The 20,918-nt window shown below is 42.7% G+C and overlaps 1 long non-coding RNA gene across 1 annotated transcript; it reads left to right on the top strand.

Annotated features, from left to right (window-relative positions):
- The first annotated feature begins 17 nt into the window (after positions 1 to 17).
- LOC146763807 (uncharacterized) lies at positions 18 to 17,604 on the top strand. Its single transcript, XR_014951405.1, has 3 exons — positions 18 to 187; positions 5,042 to 5,111; positions 6,755 to 17,604. It is a non-coding gene; the product is annotated as an uncharacterized LOC146763807 (long non-coding RNA).
- The last annotated feature ends 3,314 nt before the right edge of the window (positions 17,605 to 20,918 follow it).

The following is a 20,918-nucleotide window of genomic DNA, read 5'->3' on the forward strand; positions in this document are numbered from 1 at the left end:
GCGCGCCCAGATGTGCCGGCAGATGCTGCCCCGCGGCGGGGCGGCGGCCAGATGCGACAGGGTTGCGGCAGATGTGCGGTGGGAGTGCGGGGACATCAACAGACAGCCCCGCGAAGCCACGCTGCACTCCCGACCCCCCGGCTGCGGGCAGCACGCGGAAGCGGGGGAGAAGGGTGCCCACCCCAGGGTAAGGGCGACGGAAAGTGGTGGAAAGGTCCGGAGCGGCGGGGGTGATCTGCGGCTCTCGATGCACCTTCACTGATGCTTTCCAGATTCGGGTTTATCTCAAATCTCTTCCCTGAAGGAGCAAAGCCGCTCAAAGCATCTCTGCTGCGACGGCTGTTTATCCTTGTGTAGAGCTGCCGCTTCCCCACCATTCATAAAGACGGAGATTAATGACAGCAGACTCCGATAAAGCAGCGCATCAGGTCTGGCCCGTTTTACCATATCCTGTTTTCACGGTCAAACTGCTTGGGATCAGGGGAGTGAACCTGCAAAACGACCGTGCCTTTGCAAAGCGTTGGGCAGACTTCTTAGCTTTGATCACCACGTAGCTTCCTGCAAGTACCAAAAGCTCTGGGGACATGACGGGGTGCAAATCAGCCTTTCTAGTACTTTCACCTGCAGTATAAAAGACCTCATTTTGCAGTCAGAAAAATCAGGGAAGTGTGAGCAACAGATTGTACTCATATATCATTACAGCCAGAAAAGTCAGGGTTATGAAAGGAACTGTAATTCCTCTATTAAACTAGCATAGGAGTAATAAAGGGGTGTAAGATTTGAGCAACACGCTTCTCTTTTTTGCCCCTGCCACAGGCACCATTTAACAATTTCACCATTCCATGCCTCAGTTTCCCGTGTCTCTAAGAGGAAGTTCCTGATAACAAAATAAATAAATAAAACAATGCAGATCCCCCATATATGAATCAGCTATGATTAAACGGTTAATCTCTCCGGTATGTTGTCCAGTACCCGGGAAAAAAACTATAGGTGAACTGGGAAATTACGGGATTTTCAGAAGTTTTTCCTGACTTGCACATCATCCACTGTCATCATGGCATGTGAACTGCCAGCTTCAAGGTATTTCCCTCCTCTAGGCAGCACATTGTCTCCACTCCTGTGCTCAGTTAAGGGAGTGCTGCCTGGCAAACTTTTTTCCCCCACTTGTTTTGGCTTTTGCTCTCAAGAGGATGTTTCAGATGTTTATTCTCCCACAATTACTTCTTTTTCCTTTATACAAATAATGAGTAAGCAAAGACGGGACTTGCTATCTTGAAGCCAGAGAAAGCTGTGGGTCGTTCTCACAGGGCTAAGCTCTCATTGTTCACAGGCAGCCTTTCCTGATTTGGAGATAACAGGAACAAAAGCAGGACCTGGGTGCTTGGACCCCAGAGCTCAGGAGACACCTGTCTCCAAATTGTGTTCCTTACCCAAGCAGCCCAATTGTGTTCCTGCTCCAAGCAGAAAGTAACCAGTGACAAGGTCTGAAATGAAGAAGGGTTTGCACTGCTGTAACCCCTGTGATGTCTGTCTATAGATAACAAAGAATTTAATTTAACACATTCCAGAAATGGTCACCGACCCTCCCAAAACACTCCTTTTTTTAAAGAGATTGAATCCCAGAGAACAGAGCTGAAGTCCTTTGGATGATTTCCAGCCCAGACCCAAGTGTCATGAATGCCAAAGGACTTTGATTTTAAAAGGCCTGAATACAGGCCTGGCATAAGTATATTCCAAAAAGGTGGGGTTTTTTTCAGAACTTTTGCCACTCAGTGAAGGTCTGATTCACTACCTAAACTACTTAACTTGTCTCCCTGCCCTTTATTTAATCCTTGCCACCCACATAGCACTGCTATCTTTTTAATTAAAAAATATTATATTAACTTACGTATGTATTTATTTAACCCATGCTAACAGCCTTGCTAATTTAAAGATGGTAACCTGCAGGTGAAGTTAATCCTGTACTTGACTCTGCCAAAGCAGGGCCCAAAGTTTTACATTCAAAAGAATTTCAGTGTGATCAATAGTTGACAGGAAAGAGAGATTAAACAGCACCATACTTTGCAGTTGGTAACTGTATTGCAACTGAATACATTAAAGTTGGAGATTTGGTCATTTTGCTTCATCAGCTCCATCTCAGCTTTAATGATCACGCAGCCAGGGTCATCCTGCGAACAAGGCTTTTGTCCTGAAAAGTGTTGAAGGGTGATGGTGGTTAAGGAAACATGGAAAAGTTTCTGTTGCCTCAGGGAAGGAACGGCTAGGGCTGTTTTCACATATAGCAAATAAGCAGAATGGGATTTCTCATGCGAGGGATGCTTTTTCTTGTGCAGGGTCATGTTAGTTTTGACTTGCCCAACTCAAGCACGTATGAAGTTGATTAAGTTGCACGCTAAACTTTGGAACGCTCTCAAAGAAAAGAATGAGGAATTCAATGCAGTAAAGTGGTTATCAGAAGTTTTATTTACACTGTTTACATAGGAAGAAGATGCATTGTTTCCTGTAGTTCATTCATAATGATGCTGTTGAATTAATAATACAAATTCAAGTTCCTTTCTGGATATTGCTGGTAACTGGAATAGCCTAGAAGCAAATCTTGATCACTTCCTCCAAAGTGGCTTTTTCTGTAGTGGAAAAGCAGAACCTCTGAACATGAGGAGAAGGGTGTTCAGAGCACCCCTGACTCCTTAGAAATACAGGGTTTGTTTGCATGCATGAAGATCTTGAGCAGTTATTTATTTATTATCTACTACTCCTGGATCTCTACCAGGGCAATTGTATTAGGCTCAATAATAACACATTGAAGAGGTTTGAAATTTTGATAGTGATGCTAAACATAAGATTATTTTTATCCCCTTTCTACTCCAATCTTTAAAAGAGCTGTGACTATGATGTCTGGGGAGGAAGGGTAGGGGTAGGGGACCACAGGGATTTTTTGGTTAGTTGGCTGGTTTTTTTAGATGTTTCACTGCAGTTCAGAAGTATGCACTGTGATTACTCTTGATGCGTTTACAAACGACATTTTCATTGGTGTATTTTCCATCTGCTTCAAACATAAAACAGTTACTGTAAATAGTAAATAGTAAATAGTCTTAATCCTACTACTACAGTGTTGTGTTTACATCAAGTGCCAGGTCTCCAGCAGTCAGCATTGACATGTCCGGAGACATCACAGCAAGGCTGAAGGTGTAAACAGACAGAAAACAGAGATTTTCAAGAATATCTTGAGTAGATACTTTGAAAGGCCTCATGTTGGTCATTCATGGATTAGGCTCCCTTCCAGGTTAATGCCCAAACTGAACCTGGAAATCCAGATCCAGACCTCCACTTTTAAGAAATATTGCACAATCCAAACTCAGCTGCTACACACTCACCCAGGCTTGGGCAGCATAAAGATTTCCCACAGCACTGGAACTCCAGGAGGCACCCAGAGCACTGTTCCATCTCAGAAAAAATCCAGAATCAGATAACAGAGAGAGAGAAAAAAATCCTGAATTACTATATCTCTCTCTAGATAGATAGATAGAGGTGAAATGTCTTCCTCCACATGAAATTTCTAACCTCTATGTGATCAACAGAATTACCCAGTCTGTAAAAGGCTGCATGAAGCAAGGAATAAACAGGCAGGACAAAGGCTAGGAGTGAATGCAAAAGCTCTCAGAAATTATCCCCCAGAAGCAGGTCCGGGATGGGAAGGAAGAGAGAAAAGGTGAAGAAAAAGAGAGGGAGAAGAGGAAATATAGGGAATAAAAAAGGCTGAAGAAATGTCAGGGAACCATAAGGTCTGCCCAGGGTAAACAGGTATTACATCCTGAAAGATGACGGTAGAGCACCTGGCAAAGCATCTATCAGAGCAGGGGAAATGTAGAAACAGGTGAAAAAACAGTGGCATAACCACAGCAGCTCCAAGTTATGTTTGGGAGGCAAAGACCAGAGGACAAGATGAAGAATGGCTAAAAAAATTGAGAAAGGCTGTTATTCTTACATCTTTGTTCTAGCCATCCTTTTGCCACTTGAAAAGATGTGAAACTGTGGAAAATAAAATATTTTATTTATTTTGCCTAGTAAGTTCAAGGGGCTGTCTTACTCTCTGCTACAGCCCAACATCTAAAATACCCAACAAAACTTGCATTAAATAAAAATATTGATGCAGAGATAGATACTTCTCATCACAAACAGTAGAATGGCACTTAATCCATCTAGGAGACAAAAAGTCTTTGCTTTTTGTCCGAGGTATTTTTGGTAAAACACATCAACAAAGGACCAGGGCAGTTGAAATGCGATGCAACTGTTTTGAAAATAGCCATGGAAAAAGGCATGTCAGAAAACATGAAATGCTGACCATCAGGCACAGCCTCCAGAGAGCATCACAGCTACAGAAAGGAATTGCTTCTGTTTCACAGATAATTACAGGGCTCATCTTAGATTAGCAGCAAAAATAAACACCTTTTGAAAGTATCAGCTAAAACAATAACACTGCTGACCAAGAAGAAAACACGTAAATGAGAGCACTAATCCACCAAAAACAAATCCTGGTGGATACGTGGCATCACACTAGCCAGACCTGACTTATTTTTTGGGGGGGGTTAGGTTTGAATTCCATTTTGTTATAAGAGATTAGAGCTGAAGAATGTGAAATCTTCCATGGCATCCCAGCTATCAAACACCATTGACCTCTGCAGATCATATGTGCTCCTTTTCATTCTGGGCTCCTTTGAAAGGCCTGGCACACTGCTCTAAGTGCACGGGCAGCAAGATAAACAGACCCCCTTCTACCCAGCCTTTATATGAGTCAAAATGAAGGCACTGTGCTTCTGAAGTTTACAAGATTATCCACCTAAATTGCTCCTTTGATGAGCATCCCATGGCAGTGTCATGTTCTAGAAGCCCTGGATGTTGAGGAGGAAAGTCACTGACCCAGAAATCACTTTTTAACAACAGGCATTTCCCACATCTATGTAGAAGAAACCGAGTAGGTGGGAAACTAGATCTGATGATACAAACTGAACTAAAATTTGAGCACTTGTTCTTTTATTTGCAGAGGCACGTTGTGGTGGCAGCATGAAGGAAGATAGCCCCAGGAAGTATTCCTTCTTTTCAACAAGCCAAAGGTATCCTTTGACTAAAAGAAGTTATGGGAGCCTTGTTCTAGCATGCAAGCTGTTGGCAAAGGAAGTGCAATACTCAAGACTGCTGTGTGTGCATGCCATGGAAACAGCCTGTAAATGGCCAGTCTCTAATGCCATCAACCCATTTAGGAGTCTAATGGCTCCCCAGCAAGGTGTTGGGGTTTATTTTGCAAACTCTATGCCAAATCATGCAGACTAGACACAGAGGCATGAGCAAGTGGAGACCTTAGTGAAAAATTCACAACAACTGAAAATTTACAAATAAAGGCTGGGGTATTTTGTGTGTTTTTAGTTATATATCATTAACTGACAAGCCTTTATTTTGTAGTATAGAATACTGCTCCTAGAAGAAAATAGCTTCTTGCAATTGTTTGCAAATGTTAGGAAAAGTGTTCCAGTGACTAAGACATCAATCCCTGGGTGAACACAGCCACACCTGTGGCTTATGTTAAGTCTCAAGTATTTATTTGCTCTGATGGCAGTATCAAGTTAATAAAATAGACACCCTTAAAAGTGAAAAAATACTGGATATTTATAGTAGCTATGTTTCACACTGTAGAATATTAGAATATGTAGCAATAGTTTACTAAATTGTTCCCAATGTAGATTTCCTCAAGGAGTGTTGTACACTGACCTTCCTAGCTGCTAAAACCAACATTTTTCCATTTTAAGCCCGTCCACAGCAAGTTGCGGGCAGCTCAGGTATCTGGTCCATGTAGATGGAGCCTCCTGCAGATTTGCCATCCCACCTGCAGAGCAGGAAATATTATCTCATGGACTGTGCAGCTGTTTTGCATCTATGGCCAGACACAGCTCCAGGCAGCTCAGGTATCTCTAGCTACACCTGTGAGAAAGCTGCTTCTCCATAGATCACTGCAGGACTCCTTCAGAGTGCTCCCATGCTTGGAGCTATGCAGCTGAGGAAGTCCTGTGACACAGGGGAAAGCAAAGCAGCCCTCATGCTGCTCTGCTCATGGCAATCCTTGGAGCCTGTGCCAAAGCAAATGCAGCCTGGAGACTCTGTACACGTGTCCCTGCTGTGGCATCTCACCCCAGATATGTTTTCTTTGGCTCAAGCTTTTGTGGAGCCATGGGCACACTCCAGAGTGCAACTGGATAAAAATCTCAATGTTTTTCAGTGCTCTTGGGGAGAAAAAATTCCTTGTTCATGTGGCTACAGAATCATAGTTCTTTTAGCTATGGGCAAAGCCAGGTGCAGGGAGGCTTGAGAGAAGATTGGTATGCTACCAATTGAAATCTGCCTGTCCTGGGGTGCTGGCTGCACCTGCCCTCCTTGGAAAAGCTGGGTCACACACTCATGCAAGCACAACCCCTCAGCTCTTACCTTTAAATCTACCAAGGAAGGAATGTTTTCACTTGTATGTAATTTATAAGTGGGCAAATGAACTTTGCACAAATATAACCCCCTCACACTCACAGACTCAGGCAGGTTTTTATTCCACTTCCTGACATGAAGTGGAAGCAACAGTTTTGCACTAAACATTGCAGTTTTCCCTGACATGGAAATGGTTGTATGTTTCATGCTTTTCATCTCCTGCATGATGGTTTTGTTGCTTTATTAGTTCTGATATCTTTTTTTTCCATCTGATTTCCTTCTAAATAAGGCAGCTTCTACTGTGGAGTTTCATTCTGCCCTAAGGAGCAACACATGTAACTCATCACAGAAATGGGCTTGATTCAGACCAGTCACCCATCTCATTGAAGTTAATCTGGCAAAACACAAGCGGAAAAAAAAAAAAAAAGAAGGAAAAAGAAGAATACGACCTTCACTCCACAGCTTGTGACAGCTCACTCATTGCTTATTTATTCTGCACTCCTTGCAAAAACACTCCACACATTCAATCACATCTCAAAGAAAGGGGTCAAAAGGCAAGTGTTTTTAAACTGTCTCGGTCAAAGAGTGTCTTCCCATTAAAGCTGTGCTGGTTGTGTCAGAGAGAAAATGCTGTTTTCTATGAGGACTGACCACTCTGACAAATCAACAGTAATTACTCAGAAATAGGCTCTGGCACATTCATTGCAAGAAAATTAATCTCCAGGCACCTTCCATGAGTAACAGTGAATGCTTCTTAATTCTGTGGATGGCTGTGTGAAATGTACATGAAATTATCTAAATCTTTCAGTGTTTATTTCATGATTAATGGTACTGCATCTGGCTTGATCGCTACAGTGGATGGCCAAAGATTAAGAAATTTAAGGCAGTGGTGTGGAACACTTGCAGGGAAGAAAATCAATGATGAAAAAGTATTGTAGAACTCTATTAATTTGAGCTTGTAAAGTGCTGAATTTCTGTTTTCAGTGATGGATGTAGGAGATTTCAGAGTCTGTCAAGAATAGGTGGGAAGCAAACTAAGCATGTTGGGAAAGATAACTTTTTTGCCAGCAGAGGGGAAAATCCATTCAGATATCCATTTATTAAGGTGTTAATTGTTAGGATAAATACAGAATTTTGCCTTGAGAAGGACCTTTCTCTCCAAAACATGCAATTTACATCTGGTTTGACTTCAGGCTAAAAGAGTCCTTGCCTGTCACTGGCTAGCTGATTTGCCACAAGGAAAAATTGTCCATGCTTTATACCAATTAATCTGAGGTCTTTCTACATTTACCCCTTTACAGGTCCTTTAATACTACAAGTAGGCTTGATCTCCTGCATCTTGCAAGAAAGTCACTCAAAATGTCTGGCAGTGCCCTGTGATTCATGATGTGCAAGTTCCAGGTGTCCTCAAGGAAATACACAGTGAGGTCTCTAAGGCTTTGGGGCACTGTGATAACAGTGATCCAAGTTCTTGTGAAAGAAAAAATAAATCAATCAACTCTGTGAAAGTGCTTTATAATATTCAGCATATCTCAGCAGCAGTCTGGAAGGACCAAAACACTGGAGAATTAAGTTACACTTTTCTTGTAATTCCACATGTTCTTTTGCAGCCAGAATACTCTATTTCAAAATTGTGTTTCTCTTTTTTTTGCCATATGTCAAGCAATAGGTTTTTCCAGGTCTGTATTTCAGTCCAAAAAAAACCACCAAAAACCAAAACAAAAAAAACAAACCCCAAAATGCAAAAAAAAAAAAAAAAAAAAAAGACAGACATGCAGAGAAAAAAAAAAAGTACTGTGGAATGATATTTAATTTAGTTTGATTTCTTAAAGAGGTGAGGGGGATCTCAATACTTCAGAAAATTATGTTTCTGTATTATACTTCTGGCAGCTATTACTTACCAAAGTTAGGTAATCTATTTTTCTGTCTGAAAAATAATGGCCAGAAGAAAAAGAGCAAGCAAAGGAACAATAATGATAGTAACTCATTTCCACTGAACAACAGGGGAAATTAGCAATGCATACCTTGGCACTTAGCTGAACCAAGCTGCTTTTCCTACTGACTCTTCTTTCAGGCATCCTGTCAAAATATTTCCTTGAAATGAGTTCCTAGTGTGTGCAGGAGCTATTTATAATCTACAACACTTATTTTTGGATTAAATACATGTAGGTGGCTAGTTGCCATGAGAGCAAAGGGGGGGTTTCAATGAATTGCAAGAAAGTGTATGAAATACTACCCTTGGGATATTACCTTTCCAAGCTGAGCAGCCCGTACAAGCAGTCAGGCTGTCAGACATGGTGTCAGAGCAGGCACAGCACAGAAACTGGCTGAGGGATGCATCAGCATGACCTCACCCCACTGTTGCTTTCTGCCTCTCTTTCTGAGGCAACCCTCCAGGTCCTGTCCTGGAACAGCACTAAGGAGCAGCCAAGGAGCACAGCCAAGGAGCAGCTCTGGGGGGCTCCTGTTTATTCAGTACCTGCCCTGATTTTAGTCAGTGTGTCCATCGGCTGAAGTCAGCCCCATCACTAGCCAAGCCCCTCTGCAGAGGAGAAGAAATGTTTGAGGACTGTCTGTCTGAAGACTCTCATGTGTGGCTTAGACAGGACAACCCTGGCCTCTATGCCATTCATTGCTAGCTTCCTGCCTTCTCCTCCAAGCAGTTTTCTTCTCTGTCTTACCACATACCCATCCATCCCAGAATTCCAACTCTCTCCCTGAGTTGGCGTGGGTGACTCCTTGCCCCCAGCAGCACTGGTTTGGAGCTGTGCTGACAATTCCCCTGAGGTGTCAAGCTCCCATTCCAGGGACTGATGGCATCAGCCACTCCACAGTGGATATGACTAATGTGTAACCCTAACAGCCCCTTCCCCCCCTCAGCAGTTTAGTCAGAACAGAAGGGAAAACATCCGCTGGCTAATGGTTAGATACACCAGCTGTGCTACTTGTGCTGTTTTCTAACCAAGGGTGGGTAATCATTAATAGCACAATGCACTGGCATAGTTCATATGTGGTTACTCTTCGGTCACTCCTGATTTACTGCAGCCTTTACCAATTTCAGTAAAATAATGTGGCATTCAGCTTGTGTTGGGCAATCCTAGCTTGTGCTGAGAAAGCCCCTGGTGTATTTGACACTGAGATGCTGCCAAAGCCCTGGTGAGCCCTTCACAACTGACATACAGAGCAGCTAATATGCCTTTCCTGATATGAAAGAAACATGACACTGGTGATGAATTATCTTTCTATCTGTCTATCTATCTGTCTACCTATCAATCACTATCTACTCTCTTGGCTCAGTCACAATCACTGCTCTAAATGTTCCAGAATGTCTCATACTGGAGTTTTCATGAGAATTGGATCTTTCTTTGCACTACAGACAGTTACCTACAAGTTCGTGTTTAGTAAAAGGTTCAGGCTCACCTTCAGATGAAAAGGTTGTGTGGATGTCACAGAAATACATCATATCTCATACTAAAGAGCCATCATTAGTGCAGTATGGCAAAAAATATTTCTAAGGATCACTAAACTAGACTTGATTCAACACCACTTTTTCTCCCTCTATATTTCTGTTTTCAAAGAAAAGCATTAAGGCTGAATAAGGTCAAAATAAGGGGGAAAAAACTTCATATACAGGAAATGTCCAGTTGAATTTTAAGGATTATGTTGCTTTGAAAAATAAGTTCTAAGCTGTAAGTGAGTAGGGGAAGGGAAAAGAAGAAAACTATGATTTTCAGTAGTGTCAGCTGCCTGCCAGAGGCTCTGGGAAGCTGCCTGCTCTCATGGATGTGGGTCAGGGGCTCAGCACAACAGTGAGAGCCCAAACTCCTCCCTGGTCACAGCCAAACCCAGAAGGCTGAAGGGAGGGCTAAGACAAAAGGAGGACTTCCAAGATACCTGTTCAACTATGTAAAAATGTGGAGTATAAGAAAAGCCTTTGTGTGAGGACTGCTTTGCAAGAACAACCAGACTGACATCGCAGCAGAGTTTTCTAAGTGCTCATTTGTGAGCAAATTGCAAGAACATGTAACCCAAAGCTTTCTTATTCAAAGCATTTTGGATCCATGCAAGTGTCTGGGATGTACATATCTGTTTGAGCTGCAGAGAGCAAAGCCAGAGCAGAGGACAGAAAGGGAAATACAAGAAACCGTGTGCATGACAAAGTTACTGCACGAGGATGAAACATGCAGACTTAACTGGGCACAATGGCAATAGAAAACTGCTCATTGTATTCCAGTTTTCTGAGGACAACAAGCCATGTAAATTAAGGGAAATATGTCTTCAAAGTGTCTTCTGTCACCCCAGCAAACAAAAATGGGAATAAGTGACAAAAGCAATAAATTACTGAATACAAGAAGGATATTTTTTCCCTCCACAGCTCCATAAAATTATTAGTTTAACAACTGTGAATTCTTAAGCTACATTCTCCCATCATTCTGCCCACTTCTGTAGAACTCTAAGTATGAAAATCTCTATGGCAATACTTTTTGCCTATGCCAATACTTTTTTTGCCCCTTCAGCCACTGGGGGTTGCAAATGAGCTGCCGGTGGCATCTGGCCTCATATACAGGTGGTGCCCCAAGGGAAGTGAGCATCTGCATCCCCATGGAGAGGAAAACACCACATGGAAAATCATCTCCTCTAGAGGATCTTTTCCCCTGCTTCAAAGCAGTTGCTTGTGACTAGGAAGGAGAGATGGCCTCCTATCCTCACAGCTCATCCCACACCAGCGTATCCCAGTAGCACATCTTTCCACCCAAACCACTTTTCACTCCCACACCCATCACCATAAACACTTCAATCCTCCAAGTCCAGCAGTGGGAAGGACAGTTCTGCTTTCAGTGTTCACAGCCCATCAGCTTCAGACAAAGACCAAAACAGAACCAAAAGCTCTGCCAACTTTCTGACCCAGCTTGCTTTCTGGCTGTGAGATGTGGCTGGCTCTACTTCAGAAAGGCTCCTGTTGTAGCGCGGTATGCGCTCCCCTCGCCGCGATTCCCCGAGCGGTGCCGTGCTGGGCGGTGAGGGAAGAGAACGGGCGGCCGCTCCCCCTGCGAAGCTCTGCTGTCCCAGTTGGTGGTGGGGAACAGAGGGAGGCGACATGGGACTTGGGGGTGAACAGGATGGTTTTATTCAGTGAGCCCCAAGACCCCCTCAGGAGCGGGAGCAGAGGTTTTATACAAGAATTCAGGGAGACGGGTGTAGGAACAGCAACCAATAAAGGAATAGCAGGGGAGGAGTTTAGGGCAGAATGAACCCATCACAAACCTATCAGGGGAAGCAAGGGAGTGGAATAACACAAAATAAGCAATAGGGTTTCGAGTCTCACCAAACAGACAGGAAATGCTCTGGAAGCAGAGGAGGGGGCTAGGATGAATGACAGGGAAGGTTCCAGGGAAAGGGGCAGGGAAAGGGAGGATTTAACAACTTGGAGATGAGGGGGTTTGGGGAGAGCTAGGGAATACTGACAACTGGGGAGAGGAGGAGATTAGGGATGGGGGGGAAGACAGATATTGAACAAAAATCAAATTAAAGACACACCACCACAGGCTCCAATGATGAAAACCACAAGATCTTTCTCACAGGGCCTTTCTTACCCCCAGAGACATCCCAGGTTTTGCAGTTCTCCTCATCTTTTCCTTACACTCATAGCTTTTTACTGACCTGCCCCATTGGTGCATTGCTGCAGAGGAGCAGCTGCCAGAAACAAGCAGCTGAGAGGAAGACAATGACCTGATTTCATCACACGTGGATTTTAACAGCATTCCAGTCTCTAAATGCAATGGTAAGGGAGAGCATGGAAAAGAGGCATGACAACCCTATTACAGGCACTCAAGTCCCAAAGCCAGGAGTAGCTCAGATAATGTGAAAAACATGACCAAGGTAAGATGAGCCCAAATAGATCAACAAATTTCTTTCCAGAAGTTAAACTGATGTGAGCTTAGCTTTAGCTTAGCTGCCTGAGCAAGGACACCCTTCCATGCCAAGAACAGCGAAGGGCTATGCTTGGGGCACCAACCCACTAAAACAATTACTAATAATTTGTTAATCAATTCAGGACATCAGTACTGTAAGATTTAGCAAGAGCCCACAGCTTTGCTGGCACTTTTGCAGTGTGTGGGCGAGAACCAAGCACACAGGATGTGGTAAGAGCCAGCAGCTGTGTATGAATCCAGAAGAGTCTGTTGAGAACTGAACCTTTTGGGTTGTAAGAAGTTTTGATAACTTTTGCTGAATGGAGATTTTGCTGCTGTCTGCAGTGACTCTTACACATCATACATCTGTTGAGTGAGAAAATGGATTTATGCAGATGGGAACACTAAGCCTGATTGCAGGAGAGGTTTTTGTATCACCTCAGGAAAGACAGAGTTGGGTACAAAGAGCAAGAAAATTACACCAAGGGAGTAATAGCATTCACAGGTAGGAAAATGTAGAGTTCCCAACTCCATTGCAGTAAGTTTGCACTTGAGTTCAAATCCATCAATCCAAAGCTGGGTATAAATGAGCTGCTAAACTGTGAAAAGGGGCAGGCAGGTAGGTAACATCACATTTTATTTAGTTGCGATGAAGACTTCTATAATAATTCCTGCTGACTTACCACTGCAATGCATGCAGAAAAGCTATTCCTCCCATCTTTTGCTGTCCCTTCTGTACTGGAAAAATCCCCTTGCTCTTCCTCCTGAACTGACTGCTTTTGTACTGTACAAGTCCTTTAGGATAGACTTAAAAAGTGTAATTACTAAAACAGTCACTGCATTTAAACAGCAACACAATTCTTGCTGAAATCAGCTTAGAGGAAGACCAACCTAAAAGCAATTTAAGATCCTGCTTTAAAGTCCATCTTGGGCCAAATGCATTAAACCCTAACTGACAGCTTCCTTTACAAACAATCAGTTTAAATTACTTCCTCTGACCTCCTGTTGGCAACTGACATTTCATTCAAAATGATCAAAGTTACATGAGATTTAACTGAATGTTGTCCCTAGTGGAATTTCAGTGTCAAGTGAAAAACTGAATTTCTCAATTGTGCGTGTGCCATCCAACACAGGGACAGAGAGATCGTTTGGGTGTAGGAGGATAAATCATTCCTAAAACAACACTGTGACCATTGGGCATGCAGAGCCTAAGCCAAAGTGACCTTGGGTGCAAATCAATTAGGACCAGGGGTGATCCTTGGCCAGGATTACCCAACTGCAAGCTTGAGGAAGCTGGAAGGAAACATGTATGTGTAATACTGTCAGAAGCCTCCTGTCCTAGGGTTCAGCCTAGGGTTTAGGCAAGCAGGCTGGTAGGAAGAGGTCATGCCTGAGTAGTTGTCTCAGCTCACTCTTTACTGGAAACATTGCACACACTGACAAGCTTCAGTCTGCGCTTCTTGTTCAATAGTCCTCTTACTGTAAACAAAACTCTCCCTTTTGACCCATAACCCTTTTTTACATCCTTTCCCCAGAGAAGAGTTTTCTTTACTATATATAACTTCCCTGTGTGTATTTCCAGAGTGACTTTTTTACTCCCAGCAGTTATTTCTTTGAAGGCTGTGCAGGGTTCTATTTCCCCAGATGAACAAGTCCATAGCACTGATCAGTCCTGAGTCTGTAGCATTAATCAGGGATGCAGTCTATTGAACACTGACAGAGTGTTCTTCAAATACTTTGAGAGTTTTCCTTGTTTCATTAGAATAATTTGCAGGCCATCCTGTGCATAGTTAATTTTAGCACAATGTTGTCTGTTTTCTTTAAAGAAAAGGATTTGAATAAATATGTGAACTGTTTATGTCAGAGAGTTTGAACGTGAATTTAAGTTTTCAAGTCTTGAAGTAATTAAGAAACTTAATCTCATAGCTAGACCATTTACCCAGTTGGGCCATTTCAAACATGTCTTTTTCTGTAACTATTGCATTTTTATGCAGTCATACCCTTCCCACACCCTTTTACTTAAGCCTGAGATGTGAACTGTAGTAGAAGAGATACACACAGTTTTTTTAAGAGCATCTTCAATTTATGCTTTCTGGATATCAGACATGCACACATGGCTGCCACTGACTAGATGCAGCAGGAAAGAGAAGTTACTATTCTCTACTTCTCCTGAGGTCATCAAGGGGAAGAGAACAGGACTAAGAAGCTGCACAAAGTGACTGCATAGTAGGACAACATGCCATGCACTTCATACTCCACAGGGCTGCTGAGTGATGCTCCAAGGAGAGGGGCTAGCAAACAAACATCACTTTAAATTGATCAAGAAAGTGAGACCACTTCCTGGGTGGTCCAGAGTGTATGAAAAAGCCCACTGTAATAACATTTCAGCTGCAGAGCTTTTCTACCAAGATCTCCCTTTGTGCAAGGCCAACAACACATACAACAGCCCCTGTGCCTTCTGTGTGCTCCTGCGATAGTGGGGCACCAACAAGATGCAGACAGAGCATGGCTTGAGCCAGGGACACATGGACAGGGAGACAGAGGTCAGGGGAACTGCATATAGGTCCAATGAGAGAAACAGGGTGTGCAGGTGTGCTCAGGGCATCTCCACAAAGTGCTGGATAGTGCAGAAACAGAGCCAGAGCTAGGGCTGCAGAGGCAAGGGAAGACACTTCTCAGTGTTAACCATTTACCATTTTTCCTGATTAGCTACAGAAGTAACAATCACTTTCTTGTAAAAAGGCAGAACCCTGGCTCCCTTTCTGTGGGATTTCCCAGGCAGGATCCCAGAGGACTACCTTGAACACCAGAAGTTTTTCTGACTCTGGCCAGTAGCTCATGGCTCTTGAGGCTTAGGCTTCAACATGGCTAAATAATTGTCAGCAAAAAGAAATCTCTTTGCCCAGTAGAAATATTTGAAGGCTTGCTTGGAGCATGTATTTTTTCTGCACTTAGAAGAAATCATGGCAAAATGCATCAGGAAGAGTGTTTAGGAGGGGATTTTCAGCAGAGGAGGTGAGAGATCATGCTGACAAACTCCTTTTTTTCAGAGAGTCACAGGCTGCATTTATTTATTGTCTTTTATCACTACGAGAGGTCAAGCTACAGCTAAAGGAAGACCTCTCTGAAACTGGAATGCAAAATTGTTGAACTTCTGTTTTAAGAAGTACCATTAAGTTTAATGACACAGACTCAAGAATGTTTCAAGTTATATGCCAGTAAAATACAAATATGTCCCTCTACTTACTTACTGACTCCTGTTTAAGACCAGAGCAGGGATATGAAACACTGCACCACCTCAAATAGTCAAAAGATAGCCAAGTCTGCACACATTCTCTTCAGCATTGTAATTTAAATACACTTTTCCACATGGTAACTCAAAACCTTTTACCTTCTCTCTGAATCTAATAGGAGCCAAGCTTACTCTTGATTTCCTTTACTGTCAGCGAAGCCATTAGATGGCAGTACATCCCAAATTATTTGTAGCCATGCCATAGTATTTTGGTGGTGCTACAATACATTTACCATCTGTTGATGGTGTCATTTGAACATCACAAACATTTAGCATGATTCATAGAAACCATTTGTCCAGATAACAGCAAATAGAATGTGAATGTTTAAAAAAAAACAAAACAAACAAATAACAATAAAAAACATAATAAAGGAAAAAGCAAAAAAGAAGGATTTGATTAGAACCAGGTTTATGATAGGAACTGTGCCCTTCAGTCTGCAAATGGAATGTAGAGAACATCCACGCTTAAAAAAAACCCAACAAACAAAAACCCCACAGTAAAGCCAAACTAATACAGAATAGCGCACTTGTCAGAGATCTTTACTAGTGTTGCCATAGGGTCTTTGAGAACCAATCTTATATCAGGACACCTATTGTATGAAGGAATTTTCTAGCACAGGATGAAGGGGCCAGAAAGCAGGAGCAAGTCCTGCCCCACAGCTAGAGCCAGTCTCTGTGCAGACAGCATCCCAGCACTGCTCCCATGGGAACTCTCAGGACCACTGCCTTGCACACATCTGTGCTTCAGGCACATTTCATCACCAGCTACACCAATGTAAATTATAAGGATGTTTATTGCATTGCAGGGAGGAAACATTTGACCGGCAGATTTGTACCACAGTACATAATTCTGTGGGTGGTCACCACAAGTTAAGCAGTTTGCACTCTTAACCTACCCTTACAAAATGTACAGTGGTGTTCATCACATTTGATGTCCATAAAAATACCCTAAGGAATTGCTAATCATGATAAAAATGTTCTCATCCTGCCAGGCTATGAAAAGTCACTGCAAAAGCTAGATTTGGTTTAGGATACCCAGAATCCAGAAGAAAGAGACCCTTGGTCTGTTGCTGGTGCCACTGACTCTGGGGTCAATTGAAAAACTACTAATGGCAGAGAAGGAAAGGACATGGGAGAGAGGACAGGGTCTTTCTTCAACTTTCTAACAGGATCGACACAGACACTTCCTTGATGAGCTATTTTGTCCCTGAAGACGATAATTTTAATTCAACTGAAATTATTCCTAAGTTTAAGCTAAATTTTACACTTCACAGTTGAGCCAGAAAATTCCTATGTACAGACATAAAGAAGAAAGAAAAAAAAAGTTATACTTTAGGTATCAATAGTGAAAACACAAGCTACTGAAATTCACTGAGCTAGAGAAAGAATACTTCTCAGTGGGAGATTGGAGTCCTAGTTCTTGAAAACCTCATCCCTGCTTTTATTGAAAATGCCTTCCTTCACCCATATCCTAGATTCAGACTGAGCAGCTATTCACTTTTAAATCTTCTTATAGACTACCAATTGTTTATGATATCTCTACTTATATTAATCTGAAGGGAGACTGGAAAACCTCCTTATGGCAACTGACAAAGTGGTGTCTTATCAGCACAACCAGCCACCGGCAACAGGACTTGACCAAAGTCACTGCTCTTGTGTGAAGGCAAAATTTTTGGTACAAGATGTCCCTTTTGGTTCTTCTTTCCCAGGTGCACAGTAGACAGGTGTGTTTTCACACACATTAAAAAAAAAAATCAGTGTGAATATTTCATTGATATGCTAAATCACAAGGTCCATGTAGTTTATTATTGCATTAATTGCTAGAAGAATGTAGGGAGTGTTTGCATTTGACACTATATCTAAAAACACATTAGTAACAATGTATCATATGTATTAGGATCTCTATTACTGTAAAGGTATCACCCCTATAAAATAGGGTGATACTGTAAAGGTATCACCCCTATAATATACAGGAGGCATTTAATAATGTACTCCCTTGCTATTACTTTAGTAAGGCTTTGGAAAGCCCATCTACTTTGTGTCATTCCAAAACTATGATACAGAGAACCACATTCATTCATGTAAGTTGGGACTTTATTGCTGTGTCCTTTTATTCAACTTTTCCTCGCCATTTTAAAATCAGGAATCTCTGAGCAAAAGCTATGTGACAAGCATCTTGAAATGCAATGCAAAGGCCAGTAAAGTCTCCATCTTGAGCTGGCTTCTAGGGGTAGATGCACTGAAAGTCAGATTTCATAGAGACAAGGCATCTGCTTATTCTTTGATCTTTTCATACTTGGAACTGTGACTTATTTTAAACTTAACCTCATTAATTAACCTTGGAAGGGTGAAAACTCTCAGGGGCTAAGCAAGAAGGCAGGGATTTGAGCAGAGTGTGTCAGAGATGCTGGACAAGATCTGGGCATGAAACAGAATTTATAAAAAGATAAATAGATTTTTTAAAATTTAAAAGGGTGAGGTTTGGAAAGAACAGCTGATGAAAGGGATTTTCTGAATTCTGTGAAACCTTTGAAATTCAATGCAATTTTTGTGACATTGTTTCTGGGCTGTAGAGAGCTGAGAGTTCTCCTTTGAGCTCGTGCAAGGAGCTGTCTAGTGCCAGACAAGGAGGGGAACAGAACCCACTGCAATAGGCCCCTAAGAGATGCTGACAGCATTGCACCTAGCAGTTCCATGCTGAGTTTCGTCCTGCAGAAGGATTAGCTCCAGAGGAAGTTGAGAGGAATCATCCCAGCACCTGACTTTATGTTACACTCCCAGCATGGCCAGGACAGAGGAGGGTTTTATATTGCATACCCTGCTGCTGCTGAGTCACAGGGGTGATCTGCTGCCCCATGGGTGCTGCGTGCCAGGCAGGATGCACAGGAACTGCACAGTACCAGACCAGCATGTAAAAAATTCAGTAAAGCAAACACTGAGAGATCAGACTTATTTTTACATCTTAAGCCATCTCCAAACAAACAGCAATAGCAGGAAGCTGGGGGGGGGTTTGCGTTTCCCATGCTAGGTTATCTCAGTTCTCTCCTCTCCTTCCAGCACAGTATTTTACATGTAGGGATGACAGACCTTAACCCGTGTGCCAGCCCTGGGTGCAAGAGCAATACAAGTACACATTTCCATAGCAGAGTCATGAAGCATCCAAATCAGTTGAAATGTCACTGGCCAGAAAGATGGGAGCCCCATGCACAGAAAAGAAGAACCACCTTTTCTTTTTCTCCCAAACAAGAAAACACTTAATTCTGAGATTTTCCAGATTGCCTGAGCAATTTGTCACTCTGCCTGCAGCCTATGTAACCTTAAACCATTATTGTATCAAAAACTCACCATACCATCACAGTTTCCTTGTTAGACCACCACCAAGAAGCATATTCATGTTTGGGCTGGTGACAACAGTTGATAAGACAGGAAAAGCAGCAAAACTGCTTGTGGAAGAAATAATTGTTTTTCCTTTGCTGGGCACCACAGCAGGTAGATCCTGCTTGCCCTCCTCCTGCTTGTTGCCCTATACCGCGTGTGTAACTAATAGGAGCTGCAGGCCACTGAGTGGCAGGAAAGCCATGACATAGTCATGGAAACATGGCGAGATGACTCTCATGGCTGGCGAGATACAGTAGGTGGCTACAAGCACTTCTGAAGTGACAGGGGAGCAAGGACAGGCAGTGGGGCAGCTCTATTCCTGTATTTCAGGGAGTGTTTTGGCTGTAGAGCACTCAAGGATAGTGATGACAGGTAGGGATCAAAGGAAAGGCCAGCAAGGCAGATACCATGGTGGGGAGTTATTATGGACTATCCCCACAGGGTGAAAAGGAAGATGAACTATTCTAAGTGCCTGGCTGATGTTTCACCATTGACAGCTCTCCTTCTTGTGGGAGGCTTGGACTTGCCAGATATCTGCTGGAAACTTACACGGAACAGGAGAGAGTCTACAAAATTCCTGGAGAGCATGAAAGAGAACTTCCTAGCACAGCTGCTGGTAAGTAAGCCTACCTGGGGTGGTGACCTACTAGACCTTGAAGTTGGACATCAGGAAGAATTTCTTCACAGCAAGGGTTGTTAAATGTTGGAATGGGCTGCCCAGGGAGGTAGTGGAGTCACCATTCCTGGGGCATTCAAGAAACCACTGGATGAGGCAGTCAGTGCCATGGTCTACTTGACAATGTGCTGTTGAGTCAAAGGTTGGGCTCAGTTATTTCAGAAGTCCATTCTAAGGAATTCTGTGATTCTGAAAACTGCCTCCTTGTCACTCTTGCCCTCCAGGAACTGCACAATAAAATCCCAGGATGTCATTCCCGTCTCCCAGCCCTGTGCAAGAGATGTAGCCAGTTGGCTCATTTTCTGAGCTTCTGATGGCAACTCCAGAGAGGAGGGAAGGCAGAGCCTATGCTAAAAAAACAAGGACAAGTTTCCTACACTGCTTAGCCACGGCTTTGCCCTATGGCTCATGTCCAGCCACTCACCAAGGTCCAGCTCTCTTCCAGAGAAAAGGCAGTGCTGAGACCCTCCGCAGAGCCTCGACATCTTGAAAATGTTGATACAGGTAAGGAGGGCAAGGGATGCTTGAATTTGACACATCCCCTGATCAAGTACTGCCAAGAATGCTTCTAAAGTCTTCCTGCTGGCAATTAAAGCTGTTAATTCACACAAAGGAGATACCTGTAGAAATATGGCATAAAACCCATCTTTTGTTGAAAGCAAATCTCCTGCCTAGCAATGGTCTCCTTGGCAAAAACAGATATTGTTGACATACAGGAAATTAAGCCAGGCTTGGATTTAAGTGGGGTTTTTTTCCCTCCTTTTTTTTTTTTTTAATAAGTAATAGTAATAATATTTTAAGTATATGCACTCATTTGGAAAGTTTTAAGCTTAACACACACCACCCAGGACTCCGAGATATCTGTGTCTGGGTATTCAAGACTGAGTCAGGCCTTATGCACATTGTTGACATGGATCCCTACTATATAATGCACCAGGTGACTGCTTAGAGCACTAAGAAGGCAAAGGGAATGATTTGTTTTAGTTGCTGGTTGGTTTGTTCCTGAGCTTGCCTAGAGCTTTTGAAACAAGAAGAATCTTGCAGACCCACTTGCATTGAAGGCAACAGTGATTATGTGTTCCCTCACTTACTGCCAGGAAGCTTCTGAATAACAAACACATAGAAAGTATGCATGAAAAAGCAAATACAGCATTAAAAGCTATCAGTTTATTACTTGAGAATGGATAATAGGATA

The sequence above is a fragment of the Lonchura striata genome, chromosome Z (genome assembly GCF_050655825.1).
Source record: "Lonchura striata isolate lonStrDom1 chromosome Z, ASM5065582v1, whole genome shotgun sequence".
In the NCBI taxonomy this organism is placed as follows: Eukaryota; Metazoa; Chordata; class Aves; order Passeriformes; family Estrildidae; genus Lonchura; species Lonchura striata.